Here is a 14,269-nt window from a genome sequence, read left to right as displayed (position 1 = left end):
TGCTCTGGATCTAAGGAAGCATTATACTGAAAGTTTCAAATGATCAAGTGTTACTACATTTTCATTTGATTCTTATAAAAGACTTAGCTTTAATATCACATTTATATTGTGTTGTATTGCTGTGGTTGTATGAAACAGCTGAAATGGCTTATTGTCCAAGTGCTGTGGCCTGTCTTCATTAGGATCTCATGTCAAGGTCATCTTCTCATCTTTCTCAATACAGTCATTGTTTTTTCTCTCTCTCTGTCCCTGCAATGACATACTGGAATCTATTTGCAACTTTGTAATTGAACAATTCCTTCAGAAAGAGATTTTATTGCTGTGGGAAATAGAATGAGAGACTGTACTGTAGCAATAATATTTCAATGCTGCTGTCCCCTGCGGTCATAAGGGTTCAACCAATTTGTATTAGCAAAGGTCAGGTCCATCTGGAGTGCTGTTTACATTCTGGGGTAGCCTCCCTCCTCTGCGGTTGTAACAGTGAAGAATAGAGTCACACACTGGAAATCTACAAGAACTGTGTGCATTCCAGACAACCTACAACACTGCATGTTTGGAATGTTCTATGTTCCGTGTTGCAAAATGTCATACAAAAGAGTTGTTGGATTGATTTTCTCCCTTGTCTGTCACACTTGTTACGTTTTTCACAGGGCACACAGCGCTCCTTTATTCCGTACCGTTCTGTATGGGCGGATTGCAACTGAGATGATAATGTTGCTGTGTTTGCAAAGATCACTTCTGTCACTTATTGTATGATGTTGGATCTGTATATGAACCCCTTAAGTTAATTAGTTGCTTTTTGTAGTCTAGTGTAGTAATACTAGTGTTGAAATGATGTCACAAGGCAATGAGATATGGCATTATTATTTTACAAAGGGGTGACTCTTTGTTTTTGGAGTTATACTGTAGGTTGCAAAGATGGCCATTGTCAGTTTTCTGTGATCATTTGAGGGTCGAGGATCAGTCCTGTAGCTTGTCATCAGGGCTACAATTAAAGGTCTGTGTACAGTCTCAAATTGCTGCACTCATAAACGGGTGGCTGCTGTTAACAAGACTGCATTTGAAACTGTTAACCTTCCATTTGGACTTGACTGACAAGACATGCTGTGACATCTGCCCTTCAAGCAGAGGGTAGCCCTCCAATTTCGTATGCATCTCTTGTCCACCCATGCTAGTCTGATTTACATTGGATACTTCTATCTGAAAACCTCTGTCAACCTGCATATTTTTGGAGGTTGACAAAAGTTAAATTAAAATATATATTTTATTAATAATTATAATAATATGTATTATTATTATTATTTATTATCATTATTAGTATTATTACCGGTACTTGTAGGGTAGTCTAACCTATTTGCTTTGTGTAACATGTAGCATATGAGGATGAGAATGCAATAGAGAGACAGTACCTTTACAAATGGCATTCAGACCTCATTAGATTTAAATGACATTTTGCACATACTGTAGATCTACAATGTAGCACAGGGTAACCCATGTTTTGAGCAAGAGGTTAGTTGCATACAGGTGAGTGGAGCGATGAGCACAGAACTTAACCACATGAACCCTAGCGTCCCTAATACTATTCTGGGCATGTCAGAATGTACATTCAGTGAAAATAGCTCATGAAGAGACTTGGTATGGAGGGGAAAAAGGAGGGGACCTAATATAGACCCTTGGGGGACAACAATGTGCATATGTTTTAACACCTACAGTAAGCCTTAACTTCTGTTCAAAGGTATTATCAGTCAGTCCCCCTAGTGAATCAGCGTGACAGGAATCGGAGGCCAATGCTTCTGTATCTTCGTGTGTGTGTGTGCGCGTGCGTGCGTGCGTAAGGACGTACAGTATGCACTCTGCCTATAACAGCTGGCTGTGACTGGGAGATGAAAAAAGCAGCTATTTTATGCCGCTTTGACTAAATGTGCTGTGTCAGGCCCTCCCCAACATGCACTCACCCTCCCTCTCAGTTTGGTTTTGTGAACATATCAGGCCAGTTCACTAAGGCGTGTCTCGAAGACTGCATGTATGTGCTTGGTGGTTGTGTGTATGCATTTGTGAGGCTCATGCTTAAGCTCCGGTGGTTCTGATTTCTCCTTGCTGCGGGCTTTGTTGACATTGTTGTCGGTGCCGGTGATCTGTGGTCTTTCAGTGTGTGGGTGGTAAAGAGCTGACCACTAGGAAAACAAAACTACCACGTCTGGCCCATTGTGGCTGGTCGCTCCGTCCCAGACAAAGTGGCAGACATAGGCCTATTTCTAGAGTGAACCTTATTATGACAGGCGGATTTAACTGTAATCGATTGATTCTCTATTAATTCTATAACGCTTTCTCAAACGCTGTAAGGGATCTGAATTGACCTTATTTAAAGGTTGAATATAAGCACGCTATATGAAGATATGTAAAGGTTGAATATAAGCACGCTATATGAAGATATGTAAAGGTTGAATATAAGCACGCTATATGAAGATATTTAAAGGTTGAATGTAAGCACGCTATATGAATATCAGTAAGCAAAGGCTCTGTCTCTCTATTTCTCTTTCTCACACACACACACACACACAAACACAAACTAGCTTTGCCCTTGGGACATTAGTCATTAGATCTCGTCCACATCATCATGCGAGTATCAATGGTGACATTAAGCCGCAGTGACGGTACAATGCTAGTAGCATTTAGGTTAATCATTAAGTGGGCTCAGCTGTAGCCACTGAGAGCATTTTACTATTATCAGATCATAAATATTGCACTCCTTCTTGTGTACACATTTCGGGGAGCTCATCGGTGACAGAGAGAGTGCTGTTATACGGAGCACCTCCCCTTCCCGGTTCATTCCTCTCACCCACCCTCTTCCACAGGAGAAGCCTATGATGTAATGTGCCTGCTGCTGATAGAGCAATCCCCCTCTCCTCCTTTTGATTCTTTCCCCTCCCCTTCCGACTTGCTATTGCTGCTGCTGCTGGTGGCAGTGGTAGTGGATGAGCCCATGTGTGTGTGTGTGCGAGAGTGTGTGTGTGAGTGTGTGTGTGTGTGTGTGTGTGTGAGTGTGTGTGAGTGTGTGTGAGTGAGCGTGTGTGGGGTGCTGCTACAGCTGCAACCCCGGGCATCTCTGGGATCCCTGCAGAGCTTCTGTTCTTCTGTCACCACTCGACTGAAGGCTGACGCTACTGAGCACCGCAAGACCTTGTCCTCTCTGCTGTTGAAGGTAATTCTACTGGCTTATGACAAAGGAGATGCATTGTAAAATAGGGATTAGAGAAGGGACAGCTAAATGGCAAGACAGAGAGGGAGAGAGGGAGAGAGAGGCTGAGTGTCCAAGATAGCTGCTGAGAGAATTGGTCTGGTCGTGTCGGTGAAAGCTTGTGGTCGCCACGGCGCTGGGAGTCATGGCAATAGATGAATTTGGCTTCCCGTGGCGAGTGTGAGTGTGTGCATGCAGCATGGTGTTGGTTTCCATGGTAAATATGGGATGGATTCCCGGGCTGGCTCAGGGGTAAATTCAACGCGTCTCATAGGGAGCTTCAGTCAGTGTTTCCTTTTCACCTAAGCAGATTTCATAGATTACAGGAAAAAAAAAATCCTGCTCAATTATGTTAAACATAATTACGTAATCGTTTTTTAAATTACCATTCTTGTCAGTTATTGTGTAACAATGTTATCTCACTTTCTTGATTACTCATTGGGATGTTTCACTTTCATTTCTGACTTCTGAGAAAACTGGGCGTGCACAAGGACGATGATGTAGCCTACTTCAGGAATACAGTGTGCATTACAGAATACAGATGTTTGACTATAAATATATATATTTTCTACGTTATTATTAGTATTTAGTTTTTTACAAAACATTATTTGACATGTGCTCATGTCAAATAATGCCTCTGAAAAGTATTTGTAGCTCTACCCTACATAACCTCACCTACATCATCTATTGTTTTTGCTTTGGATGAAATGGTTGCTTAACCTTAACTCTTGTACTTTGTCTGATGCTGGATTAATATTTTATGTCTGCCCCACATGCAGATGTGGTCATAACTAATTCATTTTGATTTCCCTGCCCAATACAGTATATTTAGTTTTTTTAAATCAAGAATGCCATCACTGACTTGCAACCATTCAGTGTCACATTTTATTACACCCATTCACCTCATTAAGGGCTTTTTTGTGAGGATGTTCCATGTATATGCTATGGAGCGCAACGTTTACCTCTGCTGTAACTGTGGGCAGATGAACTAACACATTCCCATTAGTCTCCAAGTGAACAGAAGGAAGGCGTGAATGTTGAAGCCCTTTGTGGTCTCGATTTATGGGGGGGAGAGCAACTGTCTGCTTTGATTGGTCAGGGAATACCATGTGATGCTTTAGGGTCATTTCATGATTTCCCCATAGGGAAGAGGTCATGTTTACAGTGAAGGTAATTGGCTCTTTGAGACACAGCAGACACAGTACATATTATCCTTGCAGCAATTTTTTCTTCTGTACTTGCTGGTGAGCAGACAAGCGAAGCCATGGCATGTGTTTAACAAATGTAAATTGCAAAGCTAAAATTAAAAAACAAGTCTCCCTGTTGGCATGTTGACCTTCAGAAGTGTTAGACAAAATGCCATTAACAGGATTACACCAAGAGTAACACATTCTCAAGCGAGGCAAGGACTAGGCTACAGTATTGTGGAAATATTCTACTGACACATTACTTGGTATGCAAGTTCTGAGGTCTTTGACACCTACAGTATTTGACACTTGCGTATCCTCAGAGATTTTCTAACCGGAAAGGTTTGCTCGCCATGGATTTCATCTGAATATACTGTAGTATATAGATGGAAATCATCTCTGGAATACAGAAATCAAGACTACATCTAGGCCTGTCTTGGAAACAGAATAAAATGTTTTGGTTTATTAAATTATTGTACAAACAGAACAAGGAGAGGCCACTTTGTTATACCTTGAATCATACAATTCCATTTTTGAATTTGCCGCCTCATTAACCAAAGTGAAAATAAGTCAATTACCACCTTATTTACTATATGTGGCTGGAAGTAGAGACTTCCATTTCCTGCAGAACAGCCAGGCAGGGTGTCTTAGGTAATCAGTCCTTCATAAGCGCTGACCTCATCTGATCACAGCGACACTAACCCTCACCTGAGAGTAAAGTCCCCCGAGAGAACTGTCTGGGAATAGGCCCTAGCAAGCAGTAATTGCATTGACAGGGAGAAAAGAAATCATTTCCTCTGAGTCACTGTTAAACACTTAAGCCCTATATACTTTGTCATATAGGACAAATTGTGAAAATAGCTTATCGAGATCTGCATTTGTGCTATTTTTACATTTTTTGAATATCGAACTTTTAAAAAATGTATACATTTCTTTTTCCTTTAATGGCAGACCCAAAATAGGGATGCCAGTTTAAAGTACCTTTTCTTGGAAAAGGTATACAGAACCACATTCATGTTACATCATTGATTTGAGCTCTTTCAGATGATGGACATTGCTGGACTGCAGTATCAAATTACAAACAATTTGCTTGATTGATTTCCCTCCCCTATTGGACAGAGGAGTCATGTGATACTGGCACCTGCTGATGGGAGGGGGAGGGAGAGGGATTGCCGCTGAAGTAGAACAGACATGAAAGTTGACGCCTTGCCATCTTCAACACGCACACAGGCAGGCCACCTGAGGAGCGTACGAGCTGTTCCCCCTCTCTGTAGCACAGCTGAATGTTAAACTGACTCACTTGACTTGGAGCTGTGCCTTTGGTTTGGCTCCGTTACGAGGATTTTTTTTCCTTTCCTCCCTGCAAATGTTAGGATTGGCTAGTCCTAAATGGTGGTACAAATAAATACTTCTGTTATTTAAACACACTGTAGAGGCAGAACAGATACGACGGCGACAGACAGGAAGAGATAACCGCAAATGAAGAACGGAAGTTACAAGGGAATGGTTCTGTGAATTCCTAGAGGACTGTAGACTGATGACATGACATATTCACTATTAGTCACGCTGGGTTGAAACAGAATGTAAGATTCAATGCGACCATCTGATGTAGTGAACACACATGACTGGCAAGTGCTGGGAAGTGCACTGTTGTGGTGAGTAATAGTAATTGGAGGGTTACAGTGGGACGAGTACACATACGCTAAGCACTCCAATGAAAAGGATGAGGCTGAGTCACAAACATTATCACAAAGTGCTCGTACACAGTCTCCTGGGATGGGGCATTGGCATCACACTGCCTTGCCAGAGGGCACACCGGTTCTGCCTTAAAGCCACAGCATCAGGGATACGGGATAATGCTTATGTCTTTAGAGAATATTTGTTCTGTATGCTGTTATTCCCAAGTCTAATTTATACATTGGCGTACGACTACGTCTCTCGTAAGCGCCTTTTCATTAAAACAAGACCTAGTATAATAATGTCGTGGCTTCCCTGTGGATCTCTTGACGTCAGGGGTGATACTAGAGTCTATGGGGGCCCTAGGTGAACATTTCCAGGGGGGACTTCAACTTGCGTGCTGAGCCTTTTGGGGCCCTTGAGGCCTTTCTGGGGGCCTTTTTTATACCAGAGGTTCGGGGCCCTCACACCTATGTTGCACTGCCGATCCGACCAATATGCCCATATATGGAGATATCTGTATCTGTCAGTCCATGTCCCTTTTATGCCCATATATGGAGATTGCTGATGTCATCAGTATATGCCCATATACGGGCATGCCCCCTTTTGTGCCCATATATGACTTATTTGTTTGCGCCTGATGCCATGACGACACATTGAGGTTAGACAACACACTCCATATTTGGGTGTAGCTGCTTTGGGAACTCCTTATATGGTTATGGCTGAGTCATAGTGACATGAGCGTGACGTGGTCCGCCGGTCCTCCCTTAAGCCAATTTTAATATAATATTATTGAGCGCGGTTATAACTTCGCACCAGAAAAGTATACATTAGATACATTAGCCTACATGTCTTATAACTGCCTGGTTTGCCTGCTGGGAATGAGCGACTCTACTTGACATCATTTTGATGATGTTAAATTGATTGCATCAGTAATTGCCCAAATATGGAGGGCAGGTGGTTCTGAGATTACAAATTCACAATATTCCCACGAAAAAAGTATTCACAATATCAATTACCCAGGTTGTACTTCCTTATCTTACTGGCAGCATGCCCAGGAAATGTAGTACTGATAAGTCCTGTGGTTTGCAAAATGAACCACAGACAGACAGACTGACACTCAAACAAATTCTTCGACCCAGGCGGCTCGCCCGATCCACGCTGTAGAAATGTAAATATACTGGTGAAGTACCGCGTTATCAGAGTACTTGGAGCGGAGGCCATTCTGGAGACATATGGTACTCCATATTCGGGACGGCTGACCTCTTCAGCCGTCGACAGCCAGTACCTGTTTGGGGAAGTGATGTCATATCAGTCATCTCCATATTTGGGCATAAAGAGAGAGATAAATACATAGATTATTGGAATTAATTCATTAATAAGTGAGGCAGTCATACAAAGGTCGGGCCAAAGACTGAATCTGACAAAGCACCGTGTCATCATTTCATCACCCAGACGGAACATTGACCTCTCCACTCCACCTGGTTGTCTGACTTCAGTCATCTGAGAAGGGCACTCTGGATCATGAGGGATGACGTAGGTGTACACCTCTCAGCATGCTCAACTTGTAGTTCTCTTTTGCCCCAAAAATGAGTCACTCTTGCTTCAACAGGGTGACACAATTCCACTCCTGCTGGTACTTTTCCGGACAGCTGATTCACCTGTCAGAGGTAATGAGCAATTTCACGTTGAATTTCTGAAGTGGTACCAATGATGATCGTTACCACTGGGGGGAGTGGGCGGGGGGGGGATAATCTTGCTTGATGTCTACAGTTTCTTGCATAGTCAAATTATTATACAGTCCAAGTCATAATATTTCTACTAACTGATGTATAGGAGTAGGCTAATAACCTCAAATTAGTTTCCGGGGCTGGAAGTGTTTGTCACATTGAGAGAATATAGACACATCTAACACAAGGGCAAGGACAAATCTACTGTAAGTACGAAGACATGGAGTGACCTTGACTTCTGACTATATGGTATCGCCTAAAGACTTAGGCGATACCAAACATAGATTTTGTTTTCCCAGTGTGTGTTTTCTTTTCCTTCTGAATGAATTTACTTGGAAGGTTGAAAAGAGTCCGTCACTGTGTAACTGGTATAATGTTGCTGGTACTATGTAACTGGTACTACTGTGTAGCTGGTATTAGTCTGTAACTGGTATTACTGTGTTGCTGGTAGGGCTGGGCGATATGACTTCAAATCAATTTCATTTAAAACATTTGCCTCGATTTCGATTAATTCATGTTTTTTTTTTTTAATAGTGTAAATACTGTAACAGATCTACAAGCTCACAACGCTATTTTCACTATTTTGGTAAGCCACCATTGTAGAACAAAGTATAACACAGGGTTAAGTAGTTAATCAGAATAATCAATTATTTACCAAAAGGGTAGCACTTTATATTAACTATACACTATAAAGCATTAGTTAAGCATTAGTAAATGCTTAATTCCTCATGAACTAATCATTAGTAAAGCATTATTCATACATTACTAAGCATTAGTAAACACAGTTATAAATGTTTCAACTATACACTATTAAGTATTAGTTAAGCACTAGTAAAACACTTAATTCATCATTAATTCATCATTTGTATAGCATTATTCATCCATTACTAAGCATTAGTAAACACAGTTATAAACCTTTCAACTATACACAATTTACAATTAGTTAAGCATTAGTAATTACTTAATTCATCATGAATTCATCATTTATATAGCATTAATAATACATTAATACGTGTTTGTAAACACAGTTATAAGCGTTTTATTGCCCATTGATAACCTAATCTTTAATGTGCTTAATGATTGTATTCTCATACTTTGTAAATGATAGATTCAACATTTATAAATAGGTATTATATCAATTTACAAACCAGTTATTTACGAGTTGTTAATGGTTCATACGATCATTTAGAAAGTCTAGGTAAACACCATATACAAACCACTTGGATGTATATTTATGCGGACATTTGTACATGGTTAATGAGTGTGTTAATAAATGTCTTATAAACACTTATTCATACTCAATGAATGATTTATTAAGGTAGTTACTACTTGTTAGTTAAGTATTTTGTGTGAGCCCATCTAAAGTGAGGACTATCTATGCCTTATAAAGCATTTATGAATGAGATAGCGTGAGCCCATCTAAAGTGAGGACTATCTATGCCTTATAAAGCGTTTATAAATTAGATAGAAGCAGTGATATAGAAAATGCCGATATTTATTGCAACAATTGAGACAGAACATGGCCCGTGCAGTGTAAAAATAAAATGAACATGCTTGTGCTGTATGAAAATAAACAATAAACAATCTGCTATGCAATAAACATGTAAACATGGCTGATAAATTAAATAAACATTTTACGTTATGAAAAGAAACAATCTGCTATGCTACAAACATGTAAACATGGCTGATGAATTAAATAAACATTGTACTTTATGAAAATAAACAATAAACAATCTGCTATGCAATAAACATGTAAACATGGCTGATAAATTAAATAAACATTTTACTTTATGAAAAGAAACAATCTGCTATGCTACAAACATGTAAACATGGCTGAAAAATGTAATAAACATTCTTGTACTGTATGAAAAAAAACATTCTGTGTTCTGCCTTCACTATGCATATAGCCACCCTTGCAGAGCTAGGCAGACAGTAAAAAAAAAAATCTGTTTGGAGGCAAAGTCTTGTTTTGGGTTTCTTCTTTAAATTATCTTCTTTGGTTTTTCTTATTTGTAGAACAGCAATGACATGGAAAACACATTGAATTGATTTGTTAAAATATGTACTGAATAATGTTTTCCACAGTAAATATGTTAACTTTTTAACAATGCTTTAAAAGAAATTAATTAACTTGCAAACATGAATTAAGCAGCTAAACATTCACACAGTTGCAATGATATGAAATTAACATGTACATAAACACATCCCTGATTGTGCTGGAAATAATAATATGCAAATCTCTCCCAATATGCACAAATAAATCACTTGAGTGAAAATAAAAAGACAACATTGCTCCCTATAATGGCATTACAGCATTAGCTCAGAGCAGAATAGCCTATAAGCTAAGATGACACACAACAGCCTGCATCCTAATGGCTAACAGGCTAACAGGCTAGGCCATATGACTGGTACTGATTAGCAACAAACATGACGTTTTTACCACAGACAGAATACACAGTTGGGCTGTGAAAAAGGTACTAGCAGTCATGTTTCATCATTACTGAGACAATACATCACAAGGACAGTACTTACAGACACAGCTGCACATAGCTTTGCTGTATGCTAAACAGGAAGTGAATGCATACTGCAGGTGTTGCCAGATTTTGCAAAAAAAAACAAGCGGCTAAGTCTTTGAAAAAAAGCAAGCAACTAGGCTCAGTTTTACCACTTTACATCTGCAATTTGAAAATAGCAGATCAACAAGCTCACAATGTGTCTCATCAAGACCCGTTGTGAGCTTCTAGGCCACACCATGAATTTTCATGATTTTTTTTTTGGGGTGGGGGGTATTTTTTGGGCTCCCCAGTGTCTCTTGTACCCCAAAAAATATTTTTTTTTAACATTCAGTCATTCATTCTCATTTCAGAGATTTTCAGAATGGGCGTGTCTGAACAGGCCATTTCAGAATGGCAAGGCAAGTGACATCACTTGCCTTGCCATTGCATTGATGATGGCCAGACAGAATTGCTCAGTAGCCCCCCCCCTGCCCAAAAGGACATTTTGGTATTGCAGCTGAAAAAGCTTGGAATGACAGACTGTCAGATTGTGAGAAAAAATATCTGGATGTTTTTTAGGCTTACAACCTGTTTAAAACGTATTAGGGGGCAATATTTATATATAATATATATTTTTTAAATTCATGGTGTGGCCCCTTTAAAAAAAACATTAGAAAGCAAGCCCAATTAAGCAACTACACTTAAAAAAAAAAGCCCCAAATTGTTTATTATAAGCAGACATGGCAACACTGGTAAACAGGAAACTCATTGATATGGGGCTCCCCAACTCCCTACTCCCCTACCTGGCCACGCCCACAGTGGACAATGTAATAAACAATTTGGGGCTTTTTTAAAAATGTAGTTGCTTAATTGGGCTTGCTTTCTAATGTTTTTTTTTTAAATCAGTGGTTCCCATATTTTTTCATGGAAAGGAAAAATATTTTTTGAAAATATTTTACTTTTTTTCCCAATATTTTTTGAAAATTACAGATCTACAAGCTCACAACGTGTCATGATGTGACACATTGTGTGCTTGTTGATCTGCTATTTTCAAATGGCCGATAGTTGGTAAAACTGAGCCTAGTTGCTTGCTTCTTTTGGGCTTGTTTTCAAAGACCTGGCCGCTTGTTTTTTTTGCTAAATCTGGCAACACCTGCACTATGCATTCACTTCCTGTTTAGCATACAGCAAAGCTATGTGCAGCTGTGTCTGTAAGTACTGTCCTTGTGATGTATTGTCTCAGTAATGATGAAACATGATTGCTAGTACCTTTTTCACAGCCCAACTGTGTATTCTGTCTGTGGTAAAAACGTCATGTTTGTTGCTAATCAGTACCAGTCAGCCTGTTAGCCTGTTAGCCATTAGGCTGCAGGCTGCTGTGTGTCATGTTAGCTTATAGGCTATTCTGCTCTGAGCTAATGCTGTAATGCCATTATAGGGAGCAATGTTGTCTTTTTATTTTCACTCAAGTGATTTATTTGTGAATATTGGGAGAGATTTGCATATCATTATTTCCAGCAAAATCAGGGATGTGTTTATGTACATGTACATGTTAATTTCATATCATTGCAACTGTGTGAATGTTTAGCTGCTTAAGTCATGTTTGCAAGTTAATTCATTTCTTTAAAAGCATTGTTAAAAAGTTAAAATATTTACTGTGGAAACCCTATTCAGTACACATTTTAACAAATCCATTCTATGTGCATTTCATGTCATTGCTGTTCTACAAATAAGAAAAACCAAAGAAGATAATTTAAAGAAGAAACCCAAAACAAGCCTTTTTTTTAACCTTCTGATGTTAACTGTCTGCCTAGCTCTGCAAGGGTGGCTATACCCATAGCGAAGGCAGAACCCAGATTTATTTTTTCATACAGTACAAGAATGTTTATTACATTTTTCAGCCATGTTTACATGTTTATAGCATAGCAGATTCTGTATGGTTTATTTTCATAAAGTACAATAATGTTTACTTAATGTATCAGCCATGTTTACATGTTTATAGCATAGCAGATTGTTTATTGTTTATTTTCATAAAGTACAATGTTTATTTAATTCATCAGCCATGTTTACATGTTTATAGCATAGCAGATTGTTTATCGTTTATTTTCATAAAGTACAATGTTTATTTAATTTATGAGACATGTTTACATGTTTATAGCATAGCAGATTGTTTATTGTTTATTTTCATGAAGTCAAATGTTTATTTAATTTATCAGCCATGTGTACACGTTTATAGCATTGCATATTGTTTGTTTATTTTCATACAGCACAATAATGTTAATTTTATTTTTACACTGCAAGGGCCATGTTCTGTCTCAATTGTTGCAATAAATATTGGCATTTTCTATATCACTGCTTCTATCTCATTTATAAATGCTTTATAAGGCATAGATAGTCCTCACTTTAGATGGGCTCACGCTATCTCATTTATAAATGCTTTATAAGGCATAGATAGCCCTCACTTTAGATGGGCTCACGCAAAATACTTAACTAACAAGTAGTAACTACCTTAATAAATCATTCATTGAGTATGAATAAGTGTTTATAAGACATTTATTAACACTCACTAATCATGTACAAATGTCCGCATAAATATACAACCAAGTGGTTTGTATATGGTGTTTACTTAGACTTTCTAAATGATCGTATGAACCATTAACAACTCATAAATAACTGGTTTGTAAATTGATATAATACCTATTTATAAATGTTGAATCTATCATTTACAAAGTATGAGAATACAATCATTAAGCACATTAAAGATTAGGTTATCAATGGGCAAAAAAACGCTTATAACTGTGTTTACAAACGCTTATTAATGTATTATTAATGCTATGTAAATGATGAATTCATGATGAATAAAGTACTTACTTGCTATATAAATGATGAATTCATGATGAATTAAGTACTTACTAATGCTTAACTAATTGTAAATCGTGTTTAGTTGAAAGGTTTATAACTGTGTTTACTAATACTTAGTAATGTATGAATAATGTTATACAAATGATGAATTAATGATGAATTACGTTTTTTACTAGTGCTTAACTAATACTTAATAGTGTATAGTTGCAACATTTATAACTGTGTTTACTAATGCTTGGTAATGTATGAATAATGCTTTACTAATGATGAGTTCATGAGGAATTAAGCATTTACTAATGCTTAACTAATGCTTTATAGTGTATAGTTATTATAAAGTGCTACCAAAAAAAGGTGTGTTTTCTTGTCGATATTGATTGTATATAAAATAATTATTGGTAAAATATCGGTTTTGATATATTTTCGGATAATTGCCCAACCCTAGTTGTTGGTATTGTGTAACTCAGTAACTGGACTGTGTAAATGGAACTAATGTGTAACTGGTATTGTGTAACTGGTACTACACAGTGTAGCTTCTTCTTTTTTAACCATTTGCAGAACTGAAACGTGCACTGCTGACCATGGCTGTTAACTCTCCTACAATTCACAGTCTGTTTGAGGATGGCTGTATTTTTAACATCTAGTGCTCGCTGCCCTTAGCACTGTAAACATACCAAGCACTCAGCGCCGTCTGGAACATGCAACAGTGTTTCCTCTGCTTCTGGATAGAGAGAAAAGAGATCCAGTGTTCTACAGAGAGGTGTAGTTATTCTGTAGACCAGTGGCTCTCAAACATGTCAAGGACCCCCAAATTGATACTGTATGTATCTGATATGCAGACGCCCATCTAAGAATACTTTGTGCAAGGGACCCCTACAAGAGAAGATTAAAATGTTCAACATTTTTCTAACTTTTTCAAGATTTGTAAAAAAAAAAAGCATCTTAAATAGCAGATCTAGTTCACAACGCGTCACAAATCCTGACTGTTAATTTATAAATGAACACTGAGATTTTACTGTGACATGAGCTGCTGCAGGAAGGGAGTGAGTCTGAGGTTTGTTTACCTTCTAGCACATTTGCAGT

Source organism: Gymnoscopelus braueri (assembly GCF_963280865.1).
Source record: "Gymnoscopelus braueri genome assembly, chromosome: 9".
NCBI lineage: Eukaryota > Metazoa > Chordata > Actinopteri > Myctophiformes > Myctophidae > Gymnoscopelus > Gymnoscopelus braueri.
This window is presented reverse-complemented; position numbering follows the sequence as displayed.